This window comes from Meriones unguiculatus, chromosome X (genome assembly GCF_030254825.1).
Source record: "Meriones unguiculatus strain TT.TT164.6M chromosome X, Bangor_MerUng_6.1, whole genome shotgun sequence".
NCBI lineage: Eukaryota > Metazoa > Chordata > Mammalia > Rodentia > Muridae > Meriones > Meriones unguiculatus.
The window spans coordinates 31,539,672-31,552,439 of NC_083369.1; the positions used below are offsets into that span (position 1 = coordinate 31,539,672).

The following is a 12,768-nucleotide window of genomic DNA, read 5'->3' on the forward strand; positions in this document are numbered from 1 at the left end:
TTTGTGTTGTAAATAGACTCCATTCTTGCTCAATTAGGATTCGGCAATATTAATCTCCTGTGCTCTTCTTCTTCTTTTAAGTCAATCATATATCCTATACATACACTAATTTTGGCAAAAACACCATTATAAGGTGTTTTAGTTACATGTACATGTGTTTTTCCAAAGAAGCAACTGCTCACTGCTTCAGTTACGTGCATGCTGTGCTTTCCTGTTAAATTCTTTTTTAATCAGTCTCCTTGGCTGGTGTAACAATAATAATCTCATGTGCCCTGTATTCTGGCAAATCAGTCACTGCTTCTGTTACAGTACACTTCTTTAAAGATCATTTCTGCAACATTTTTTGTGGTTCTAAAAATGCTATGCTTTTCTCTGTGTTCTTAAAAATCCAGGTCCGTTAGGACAAGCAACTTAGTTCCCATTGTTGTCAACGAAGTAGAAAATTTTACTGCAGTAGTAGTATATGGGTTTTTGCAACTACACCATTGTGATGTGGTTTAGTCAAATGTGCATATGTTTTTCAAAGATGTGTTTGTGTAGCATGTCAGTTACCGATGTGTCTACTGTGCTCTCCAACTTCATTCTTGCTCAGTCAGTGTGCCACTGCATGAATAAAAATCTCATGTTCTCTGCTTTTCTGTAAATCAATAAGCACTTCTCCTACAGTTCATCTCTGTGAGATGCCTCTGTACAACAAAGTTCTTACTGTTGCAAAAGCACTAGCATTTTCACTGCGTTCTTAGCAATTCTGAGAGACTTGGGAACATATGTGCTGCTGTTCTGATTCAAGAATTGTCAGAGTTGTAAGAGTAAACTTGTAAGCTTCCTTGTACACTAAGTTTAAATTTTGCTGCAAAAGTACTATGTTGGTATAAGCAAATGTGCCACTGTGACATATTTCAATCAAATATATGTGTGTGTTTAAGGATGCCACTGTGTACTGCTTCATGTACAGATGCACGTGTGCTTCTTTCCTGTATGTGTCCAGGCACATACTGATAATGCTATACTGATAATCTCATCTGTTCCCCTTTCCAGTAAACCAATCATCAATCCTGTAACAGAATTGCTTTGTTGTATTGGTGTTACAAAGTTCTTGCTAGTATACTATTGCAACCATTTTCACTGTGTTGTTTTTTCTACAATCTAAGAAACTTGGGAACATAAGTACTATCATTTGTAGTCAAGAAATTTCAGTTTGTAAGAATAATCTTGTAATTTCTGTTATAAATTGAGTTTAGCTATCCCTGAAGTAGATTTACATTGGCACATGCAAGTATGCCATTGTGCCATATTTTAGTCAAATATATGCGTGTTTTTCAAGGATGCCACTGTGTACTGCTTTGGCCATAGTTATGTATGCTGTGCTCTCCTATTTTGTTCAGTGTCCTGATGCAGCCCTACAATAATAATCTCATGTGTTTGCTTTCCTGTATATAAATCATCACTTTGTTATAGTATGTTACTATGACATTTATCGATATAACAAAGTTTTTGCTGTTACAAAAGTACTGTAATTTTCACTATGTTCCTGACAATCTTGATGTACTTAGAAATTTATGTGCTGCTGATCTGAATCATGAAACATCAGTGTTTTAGGAATAATCTCATATACGTTGTTGTAAATGGCATTTAGATATCTCTGCAGTAATAATATACTGGTATAGGCAAATATGCCCTTGTGTGGTAGTTTAATATCTCATGCATGTGTTCTCCAAGTATGCTACTGTGTACTGCTTCAGTAAATACCCATTGAACAGAGACAAAACCAGATATCAGCACTTAGCCGTATAATCAATCACCTCAATCCCAGATGTCCAATGCCAGGGCAAGAACAATAACATCCAGGACAATATGTCTCCACTGGAGCCCAGCTATCCTCCTATAGCAGGCCCTGAATGTTCCAACATAGCTGAAGCACAAGAAAAAGGACCTTAAAACAAGCTGTATAGAGATAACAGAAGTCCTAAAAAAGAAAATTATTAAATCCCTTAAAGAAAAATACAAATAGTGCAAAGAAATGAATAAAACTGTTCAAGTCCTGAACATGGAAGCAGAATCAGTGAAGACAATCCAAACTGAGGGAATTATGGTAATGAAAAATTGAGAAATTTGAGCAGGAGCTACAAAAGCAAGCTTCACCAACAGAATAAAAAAATGGAGGAGACAATCTCAGGCCTTGAAGATGCAATATAAGAAATGAATACATTGAACAAAGAAAATGTTAAATCTTTTGGGACTCTATGAACGGACAAAATCTAAGAATAATAGGAATAAAAGAAAGAGAAGAAAGCCAGGTCAAAGGCCCAGAAAATATTTTCAACAAAATCACAGAAGAAAATTTTCCTAACCTAAAAGAGATGCCTATACAAGTACAAGAAGCATACAGAACACCAAATAGAATGTACCAGAAAAGAAACTGCCCTCAGGACATAATTATCAAAGCATTAGATATACAAAACAAAGAAAGATTATTAAAAGCTTCAAGAGGAAAAAAAACTAAGTAACATATAAAGGTAGACCTATTAGAACTACACCTGACTTCTCAATGAAGGCTCTAAAAGCTAGAATGGTCTGAACAGATGTGCTGCAGATTCTAAGAGACCACAAATGCTAGCCCAGACTACAATACTCAGCAAAACTTCTAATCATCACTAATGGTGGAAAAGTCCTGGATACAAAATGAACTCACAAAAATCAGTAGTCTTCCCATGTACAAAGACAAACAGATTGCAAAAGAAATCAAGGAAAGACCATCCTTCACAATAGCATCAAGAAATATAAAATACCTTGGGGTGACTCTAACCAAGTAAGTGAAATTTTTATATGATAAAAACTTTAAGTCTTTGACAAAGATATTAAAGGATGAAAAAAATTTCCCATACTCCTGGATTGGTGGAATTACCAAAAACAATCTACAGATTCAGTGCAATTCCCATCAAAATTCCAATACAACTCTTTACATATCTTGAAAGGAAAATTCATAACACACACACACACACCAAAAAAGGTAGCTTAAACAATAAAAGAACTGAGGGAGGCCTCACTATTCCTGATCTCAAGTTGTACCACAGAGCTATAATAATGAAAACAGCACGGTATTGGGGAAAAAAACAGATACATAGATCATTGGAATTGAATTGAAGACCCAGACATAAACCCACACACCATATGGACACCTGATTTTTTATAAAGAAGTCTGACATACACACTGCAAAAAAGACAGTATCTTCAGCAAATGGTGCTGGATGTCTGCATGTAGAAAAATAAAAAAAAAAAATCAATACCCATCACCCTGCACAAAACTCAACTCCAAATTGATTAAAGACCTCAACATTGAGCCTGGTAGAAGAGAAAGAGGGTAATATCTTTGAACTTATTGTCATAGAAGACTTTCTCAACAGAACGCTGTTAGCACAGGCAACAATTAATAAATGGGACCTCATGAACCTGAAAAAGCTTCTGTAAGGCAAAGGACACTGTCATTCAAACAAAATTGCAGCCTACAAAATGGGAAAAGGTTTTTACCAACTCCACATTCAATAGAGGACTAATTTGCAAAATATATAAATAACTCAAGAAACTAGATGTCAGAAAACCAAATAATCCAATTTTTAAAATGGAGTACAAAGCTAAACAGAATTCTCAATTAAAGGAAAATAAAATGGCTGTGAAACACTTAAAGAAATGCTCAACATCCTTAGCCATCAAGGAAATGCAAATTAAAACTACCTTGAGATTCTTACTCTTTCAGAATGATTAAGATCAATAACACACAAGTGACAGTTCATCCTGGCAAGGATGTAGAGCAAGAAGAAAGCTCCTCCATTGCTGGTGGGAATGCAAACTTGTACAGCCACTATGAAAATTAGTGCTGCAATTCCTCAGGAAGATGGGAATGGATCTGTCTCAATATCCAGCTATGCCACTCTAGGTCATATACCCAAAGGATGCTTCATCCTGCCACAAGGACAATTGCTCAGCCCTATTCATTGCTGTACTATTCATAATAGCAAGACACTGAAAACAACTTATATGTCCCTTAACAGAATAACTAACAAAGAAAATGTGGTATATTTACACAATGGAGTATGACTCAGCTGTTTAAAAAAAATGACATCATAAAATTTTCAGGCATATGGATAGAACTAGAAAAAAAAATATCCTGAGTGAGATAAACCAGACCCAGAAAGATAAATGTGAAATATATTCACTTCTACCTGGATAGTAGCCGTTAAATAAATTATAACCAAGCTACAATCCTTAGACCCAGAGATTTTAGTCATACAGGAAGAGATTAATGGGGGAAGCACACATGGATCTCCCTGAGAGGAGGAACTAAAATAGATTTACGGGGAACTGGACCCAGTGTGGGGGTGATGAGAATGGGAGGATCATGTGTGGAGCAGGAGGGGAGATAAGGTTGAAGGACGAAATGTGGGGAGAGACAGCTGGAACTGAGGAGCATTTGAAAGATTATATGGAAACCTAGTGTGGTGGAAACTTCTTAAAATATATGAAGGAAATCCCAATGAGATCTCCAAATCATGAGGGATACAGATTCCTAACTCTTGTTATTAAACAAGGCTTCCAGTAATGGACCAGTTTACCTGAGTTCTTGACCAGGAAGGTCTCATGAAATTTCCCAAACAGTCTAGGCTAGTTTCAAAACTATAGGTTACTCTTCACAAATAGACAGCAAGGCCCTCATTGCTGAAGGGAGTCCTTAAAAAACTAATTTAACATGGAGAAGTCCAGCTAGTACCTTCATACAGCGTTCATCCCAACAGGCTAGTAATCTTGGTACAAGATAGGCAAAAAATATATATCAAAGGTGCTATGCGTGCTACCAAAAGAAAAGTGTAAACACTAATCTGACAGACACAAAACATTTGATTTACAATGGTGTCCTGCCTAAAAGAAATGGTAGAGCAATGGTGGCACAAAGCTTGCAAGAGTAACAAACCAATGATTGATTTGACTGAAGGCTCTCTCTACAAGATTGAAAACATACCCAACACTGCTTAGGTGACCAAGAACCAGAGACTAGATAGTACAGAGACCTGGGGTAAAATTAAATACTACTGGTCTAAAAATTAGTAGCAATAAAATTATCCCAAATGATATTCTGCTATACCCATAGATCAGGGCTTTATTCAGCCATTAACAGAGACGTGTCCTCCTACAGCAGATATGAACAAATACAGAGACCCTAGGCAGACATTTTACACACACACACACACACACACACACACACACACACACACACGGGGGGGGGTCATTGGAACACACTGCTCTAAATGGGATGTTTTCATCAAATCCCTCTCCTCAAAGCTCAAGCAACCCTGTAGAAGTGGAAACAGAAAGAGAATAAGAGACAGGAGGGATGAAGGACACCAGGAGAACAAAGCCCTCTAAATCAACTGAGCAAAGTTCATATGAGCTCACAAAGACTGAGGCAGCAACACAGGGCCCACACAGGTCTGCACCAAGTCCTCTGTGTATATATTATAGGTTTTAAGTTAGTATTTTTATGAAACTTGTGAGGGTGTGAATGAGTGGGGTCTCTGATTCTTATGCCTACTCTTGGGGTTCTTTTCTTTCTGTTGGTTTGCCTTGTTCAACTTTAATGTGATGGTTTTTGTTTTATCTTAGTATATGTTATTTTGTTATATTTTGTTGTTATCTCTCAGAAGCCTGTTCTTTTCTAATGAGAGACAAAATGAGAGTGGATTCAGATGGAAGAGGAGGTGGAGAAGAGCTGGGAGGATTAGAGGGAGGAGAAACTGTAATCAGAATATATTGTTTCAGAAAAATAATTTTAAATATATATATCAAATTCAACCACATGCGCTGAATTTTCTTCAACCAGAGATAATGCCAAATAACCTCTGTCTTGGGGAATACTTTTACATCCCCTCTGGGATAAAGCTGCAATCTTTGTGGCCTCAAAGATTCTTTTGAAAATTTTCCCATTTACTTCAGGTTGTAGCTGCTCCAGTGACATTCCATCACCACAAATGACACCTGGTCATGTATAATTGGAGATCCCAGCCCTCTTCATTTCAATATTTTGTAAAAATAAAAGCACAGAAATAGCTTCCAAATTCACTCAAATTAAAATAACTACCTTTCTTTTTTCATTGATACTGAAAACAATCGTCCTCCCATTCAACCTGCGGCAATCAGCTCATCCCTTTAATTCAGAACATGACCATACACAGAGAGAAAGAGAGAAAGAGAGAGAGACAGAGACAGAGAGACAGAATCTTCCCAGGGAGCAGAACTCTGTAGAACCACACTGAAATTTAAGGTATCTAGCAGCCTGACACAAGAGAGTCCTTTTGAGTCCAGGGTTACTCTGTTGGCTTGATATTGTAGCTACTACAGCCTGTCTCAACAGAAAAACAAACTAAGAGTACATATCTATCCAGGTCATTTTTATTTTGTCAACTTGACACAAGCTAGAGTTATCTGAGAAGAGAGGAAAAAATTGAAAAGATGATCCCAGAGGATTGACCTGTAGGCAAGTCTATGGAGAATTTTCTTTTTTTTTTTTCTTTTTCTTTTCTTTTCTTTTCTTTTTTTGAGAGAAAGTCATTTTATTATCATTCCTCACTGAACAAGCTAGGTAATCTACAAACGACAGAAAACAACCTGAGCCCACATCCCCAAGGAAGACCAAACCAACTTGGCCCTCCCCTCAGGGGAGCTGGGTGATCAACATGAGGAACTGGGAAAGGATGTGGCTCATCCTAACTCTGGAGTATGCCTTTTATATTTTGAGACAGGTTATTGGTAAATTATGTAGACCAGTTTGGCCTTAAAACTTACAGCAACCCTATTGCCCCTGTACTCCAATTTCTAGGATTACAGGACTGCATCATGGCCCTTGGCATTGAACCTTTCTTTTAGAAATAAACAGGTTGGGTTGAAAGATGACTCAGCCATTAAAGGTTAGGCTCATAAGCTCACAGCCAAAAGATAAAGAATTAACAGTTCTACTAGGATGTAACTTTGCAAGACAACTGGATGACAGCCTCTCCCTTCCAAAATCCAGGCTACAACCTGATGAAGGGTCAACAACAGAGGGCTGTTCTCGTCCTCCAGTGAGAAGTGCACTTCCATTGGGCATCAAAGGCTCTGGGCCTCACACCCTACTGAAGTTCTGTTCCTTTCTGTATGGGAGTAAGCCGAGAAGGTGGCAAGAAGCTCTAACATCATGAAGAATGATGCTCTTGCCAAATATTGCCAGTCCTCAATGACAGCACAAGGAGCAATGCCAGAGGGGTGCTATGCAATTATCATACTCAGGGAGTCAGCAGGTCCCTGACGGCTGCTAGGACAAAGGCAGAACATAGTTCAGCCTTCTTGCTCTAGGAAAATGTTTATCATCCAGACATGACCTCTTGGGATGAGGAAAAGTAACACAGTGGACCTGCACACATTTCGGGCTCACTTGGGACCAAGGCACTCCACAATTCGACTTCCCTTCGTGCCATCAAAAAAGAAGTTGTTGTGAGGAGGATCTCGTTGAGACAGGGCCTTCACAATTTCCTGTGCCAAGATCCCTCCAACCACAGCACATACTGGGGCCATCTCAAAGAAGCAGTACCTTACAGAGTCATCAGGAAGTAGGTCAGGAGTGATGCCCAGTGAGTCAAGCACATCATTTCGTATCTGCAGCAGCAGCTCCGAATCCTCGCTGTAGCTGTCACAACTAGGATCTTTCCTTTTATCTGTGTGGAATTTCAGCAGCACTTGCAGCAGAAAGTAGTATGGGGCTGTGCGCTTTAGGTGGGCTTTGGCTTTCTCTCCATAGCAATTCACTTCTGGTGCCTCTTTTACAGGGCAGAAAAGCACTTTCTTTTTGACCATGGTTGTCTCAGATAAATCAAGTTTTGCTCTCAGTATCAGGTCCATCTTCTACTCTTTGGCCAACTTTGGCAACTTTAGTTTTCTCTTCTACGAACTCATGCTCTCCAAGATTTGCAAAGGTGTACCTATGGTACCCAAAGACATTTCCTGTGAAGAACTTGATGCTGTTTCTGTGACAGATCTGGTCGACTTTAACAATGACATCCCTGGAGCAGCAAGTAAGGCACACCACATCAAACTGAGTAAAGAACACCTCCAGCTTCTTCTCTATATCCTCAGTGTCCACCTTTACATCCATCACGGGGTTGAGATTCTGGGCTCATTCCAAATAGGTTTCAGTTCTGTTTTGGCCCACAGACCCAGTCTGAATCAAGAACAACTCTAGGGTCTTCTGGAGATACCCATTCATGATCCAACATGGTCAGTCTTTTCACTCCCTCCAGGATAAGATTCTTTGCAATTTCAGCCCCAAGTCCTTTCATGCCAACAATCAGTACCTGGGAAGCTCAAAGCCATGACGTGCACCCTCTGTACATGTGCAAACAGAGCAGTGATAAGGCAGCTCTTCACATTTAAGAGCAGATGACAGGGTTGGGGATGTAGCACAGTTGGTAGACCACTTGCCTCACATGCATGAGGTCCTGCATGGATGCAGAGCCACACAGAAATAAAAATAAGAGGACAGAGGAAGATGCGATTTAAAACAGAACAGTGATAATGGTGAAAACTTTTCTGACAAAGCACATCTGTCATGTGAGCAGCTGGGAAGCTTGAGATTTTTCTGTTTTTTAACTTTTGTTAATTATACTTTTATTCACTTTGTATCCCCCGATAAACCCCTTCCTCCTCCCCTCCTAATCCCACCTTCCCTCTCCCTTCTTCACACATGCCCCTCCCCAAGTCCACTGATAAGGGAGGTCCTCCTCTCTTTCCTTCTGATCTTAGTCTATCAGATCACATCAGGAGTGGCTGCATTGTCATCTTCTGTAGCCTGATAAGGCTGCTCCCCTCTCTGGGGGAGGTAATCAAAGAGCAGGCCAATCAGTTTATGTCAGAGGCAGTTCCTGTTCCCATTTCTATGGAACCCACTTGGACACTGAACTGCAATGGGCTACATCTGTGCAGGGGTTCTAGGTTATCTCCATGCATGGTACTTGGTTGGAGTATGAGTCTCTGAAAAGACCCCTGTGTTCAAATTTTTTGGTTCTGTTGTTCTTCTTGTGGAGCTCCTGTCCTATCCACGTCTTACTATTTCCCACTTCTTTCATAAGATTCCATGCACTCTGCTCAACAGTTGGCCATAAGTCTCAGCATCTGCTTTGATAGTCTGCAGGGCAGAGCATTTCAGAGGCCCTCTGTGGCAGGTTCCTAACTTGTTTCCTGTTTTCTTCTTCTTCTGATGTCCATCCTCTTTGCCTTTTGAGATGGGGATTAAGCATTTTAGTCAGAGTCCTCCCTCTTTATTAGCTTCTTTAGGTGTACAGATTTTAGTAGGTTTATCCAATATGATATGTCTATATGAGTGAGTATATACCATGTGTGTCTTTCTGCTTCTGGGATAGCTCGCTCAGGATGATCCTTTCCAGTGCTTGAGAATTTTCTTAATGAGTGATTGGCATAGGAGAACCCAGTTCATTGAGGGCTGGTGTACCCGGATGCTGTAAGAAAGCAGGCTAAGCAAGCCATGATGAATAATCAGTAAGGAAGGCAAGGAAGGCTGTAGCTGGTCTTATGTTGAAGCACTAGGATGAGACTAGATTTTGATGTTTATTAAAGCCAAGAAGAGCACTGTTTACCTCAGAAATGATGTTGCAAGAGTCTTTCAGACATAAGATGGCTGTAGTTTCTGGGCTCTGTGAGGAACTGCCCACTAAGGGATTCCCTCAAATATCACACCTAAGGATTGATGGTAGCTGAAACCACAAGAAAGGCACAAGTGCTGGAGTGCTCTATACATGGTCCTAGTTTTTCAGTCTGTCTGGGTTTATATTGTTGGGGAGTCCCGCAGAGAAAACCTACATCAGAAACAAATGGATAAGGGAGTGCTTCTTCAGGAAAAGAAGAAGATTCAACTGTCCCAAGAGGACCAAGAAACTAGGGCAGACAGGTGCCATTAAACTACTCAGGAAAGTGGGTAGGACAAGTGAGATAAGAATGGGTGTGCTACCTTTCACAATAGCCACTAATAACATAAAGTACTTTGGGGTGACACTAACCAAGCAAGTGAAAGACCTGTTTGAGAAAAACTTCAAGTCTCTGAAGAAAGAAATTGAAGAAGATATCAGAAGATGGAAAGATCTCCCATGCTCATGGATTGGTAGGATTAACATTGTGAAAATGGCCATCCCGCCAAAAGCAATCTACAGATTCAATGCAGTTCCTATCAAAATACCAACTCAATTCTTTACAGACTTTGAAAAGAAGATTCTCAGCTTCATATGGAGAAACAAAAAACCCAGAATCTCCAAAACAATCCTGTACAACAACAGATCATCTGGAGGTATCTCCATCCCTGATCTCAAGTTCTACTACAGAGCAATAGTAATAAAAACTGCATGGTATTGGGATAAAAAACAGAAAGGAGGATCAATGGAACCGCATAGAAGACCCAGAAATAAACCCACACACCTATGAATACACAATTTTTTACAAAGAAGCCAAAACCATTCAATGGAAAAAAGACAGCATCTTCAACAAATGGTGCTGGTCCAACTGGATGTCTACATGCAGAAAAATGAAAATAGATCCATATTTATCACCCTGCACGAAACTAAAGTCCAAGTGGATCAAAGATCTCAACATAAAATCAGATACTCTAAATCTGTTAGAAGAAAAAGTGGGAAACAGCCTAGAACTCATTGGCACAGGAGACAACTTCCTGAACAGAACACCAACAGCACAGGCTCTAAGAGCAACAATCAATAAATGGGACCTCATGAAAATGAAAAGTTTCTGTAAAGCAAAGGACACTGTCATCAAAACAAAACGACTGCCTACAGATTGGGAAAGAATCTTCACTAACCCTTTATCTGACAGAGGGCTAATATCCAGTATATACAAAGAACTAAAGAAGCTGAAAAGCAGCAAACCAAGTAATCCAATTAAAAAATAGGGCACAGAGAATTATCTGTACAGGAATATCGAATGGCAGAGAAACACTTAAAGAAATGCTCAAATTCATTAGCCATCAGGGAAATGCAAATCAAAACGACCCTGAGATTTCACCTTACACCCATCAGAATGGCCAAGATTAAAAACTCAAGTGACAACACATGCTGGAGAGGTTGTGGAGAAAGGGAAACCCTCCTCCACTGCTGGTGGGAATGTAAACTGGTACAAGCACTCTGGAAATCTTTCTGGCGCTTTCTCAGACAATTAGGACTAGTGCTTCCTCAAGACCCAGCTATATCACTGCTAGGTATATACCCAAACTTTGCTCAAGTACACAAAAGGGATACTTGCTCAACCATGTTTTTAGCAGCTTTATTTGTAATAGCCAGAACCTGGAAACAACCTAGATATCCATCAACGGAGGAATGGGTACAGAAATTGTGGTATTTTTACACAATGGAATACTACTCAGCAATTAAAAAGGAGGAAATCATGAAATTTGCAGGCAAATGGTGGGATCTAGAAAACATCATTCTGAGTGAAATATCCCAGAAAGAGAAAGACAAACACGGTATATACTCACTTATATATGCCTATAAGATATGATAAACATAATGAAATCTATACACCTAAAAAAGATAATCAAGAGAGCAGACATGGGGTAAGATGACCAATCCTCGTTTAGAAAGACAGATGGGATGGATGTGCATTGAACATATGACAGGAGTCTACTGAGCGCATCTGAAAGACTCTAACTAGCAGTCTTTTCAAAGCAGATACAAAGACTCATGACCAAATCTTCGGCAGAGTACAGGGAATCATATGAAAGAAGGAGAGTTAGCATGATGGGGAAAGGACAGAAGCTCCACAAGGACCAAATATATCTGGGCACAGGGTCTTTTCTGAGACTGACATTCAACCAAGGACCATGTATGGATATAACCTAGAACCTCTGCTCAGATGTAGCCTGTGGTAGCTCAGTAACCAATTGGTTTCCCAAAGTGAGGGGAACAAGGACTATTTCTGACAGGAACTCAATGGCAGGCTCTTTGGCCTCCCCACCCCCCAAGGGAGGAGCAGTCCTGTTAGACCACAGAGGAGGGCTTTGCAGCCAATCCTGAAGATACCTGATAAAACAGGATCGGATGAATGGGGAGGAGGTTCCCCCCCATCAGTGGACTTGGAAAGGGGCACTGTGAAGATGAGGGAGGGAGGGTGGGATTGGGAGGGAATGAGAGAGCTGGATATGGCTGGGATACAGAGTTAATAAAATGTAACTGATAAGAAAAAATAAAATTAAAAAAAAAAAAGAATGGGTGTGCTAGCCCAGGCTCCAGTTAGAGAAAGGACTTCCCAGTGGAGGTGTGGTCCTTGAATGTTTCCATCTAAAGTGACATCTTTGCTCTCCATGGCACTGGCTGCTCCAGCATCTTTCTAAGCTTCCCCAGGTTTTTCTTCATATCTAGGTGGTATCATTCCACCCACTGCTGTACAGTCAGTAGTCTAAATAGACTATCTAAATGCTATAGCTCACCATTCAAATCCTCCTCTTACACAGGTAGTCTATCTTGGGATCTCTGCAATATCCTTATGACATTTAAATAGCTTATGAAGGAATTATGAAACTTGAAAAGCACTTCTGCATGTGTTTATTTTTCCTTAAAGGCCCAAGAAGTCTAAAATCCCTTTAACAACATCAGTAAAGAGCACTCATATGATTATAATTTATGTGAGCCCCAAGTAACTAAGTAACTGCAATAAAAATGTCTTACCTACCAT

The 12,768-nt window shown here is 39.8% G+C and overlaps 1 pseudogene; it reads right to left on the reverse strand.

Annotated features, from left to right (window-relative positions):
- Window positions 1–7,455: 7,455 nt before the first annotated feature.
- LOC110541434 (SUMO-activating enzyme subunit 1-like) lies at window positions 7,456–12,768 on the reverse strand (annotated as a pseudogene).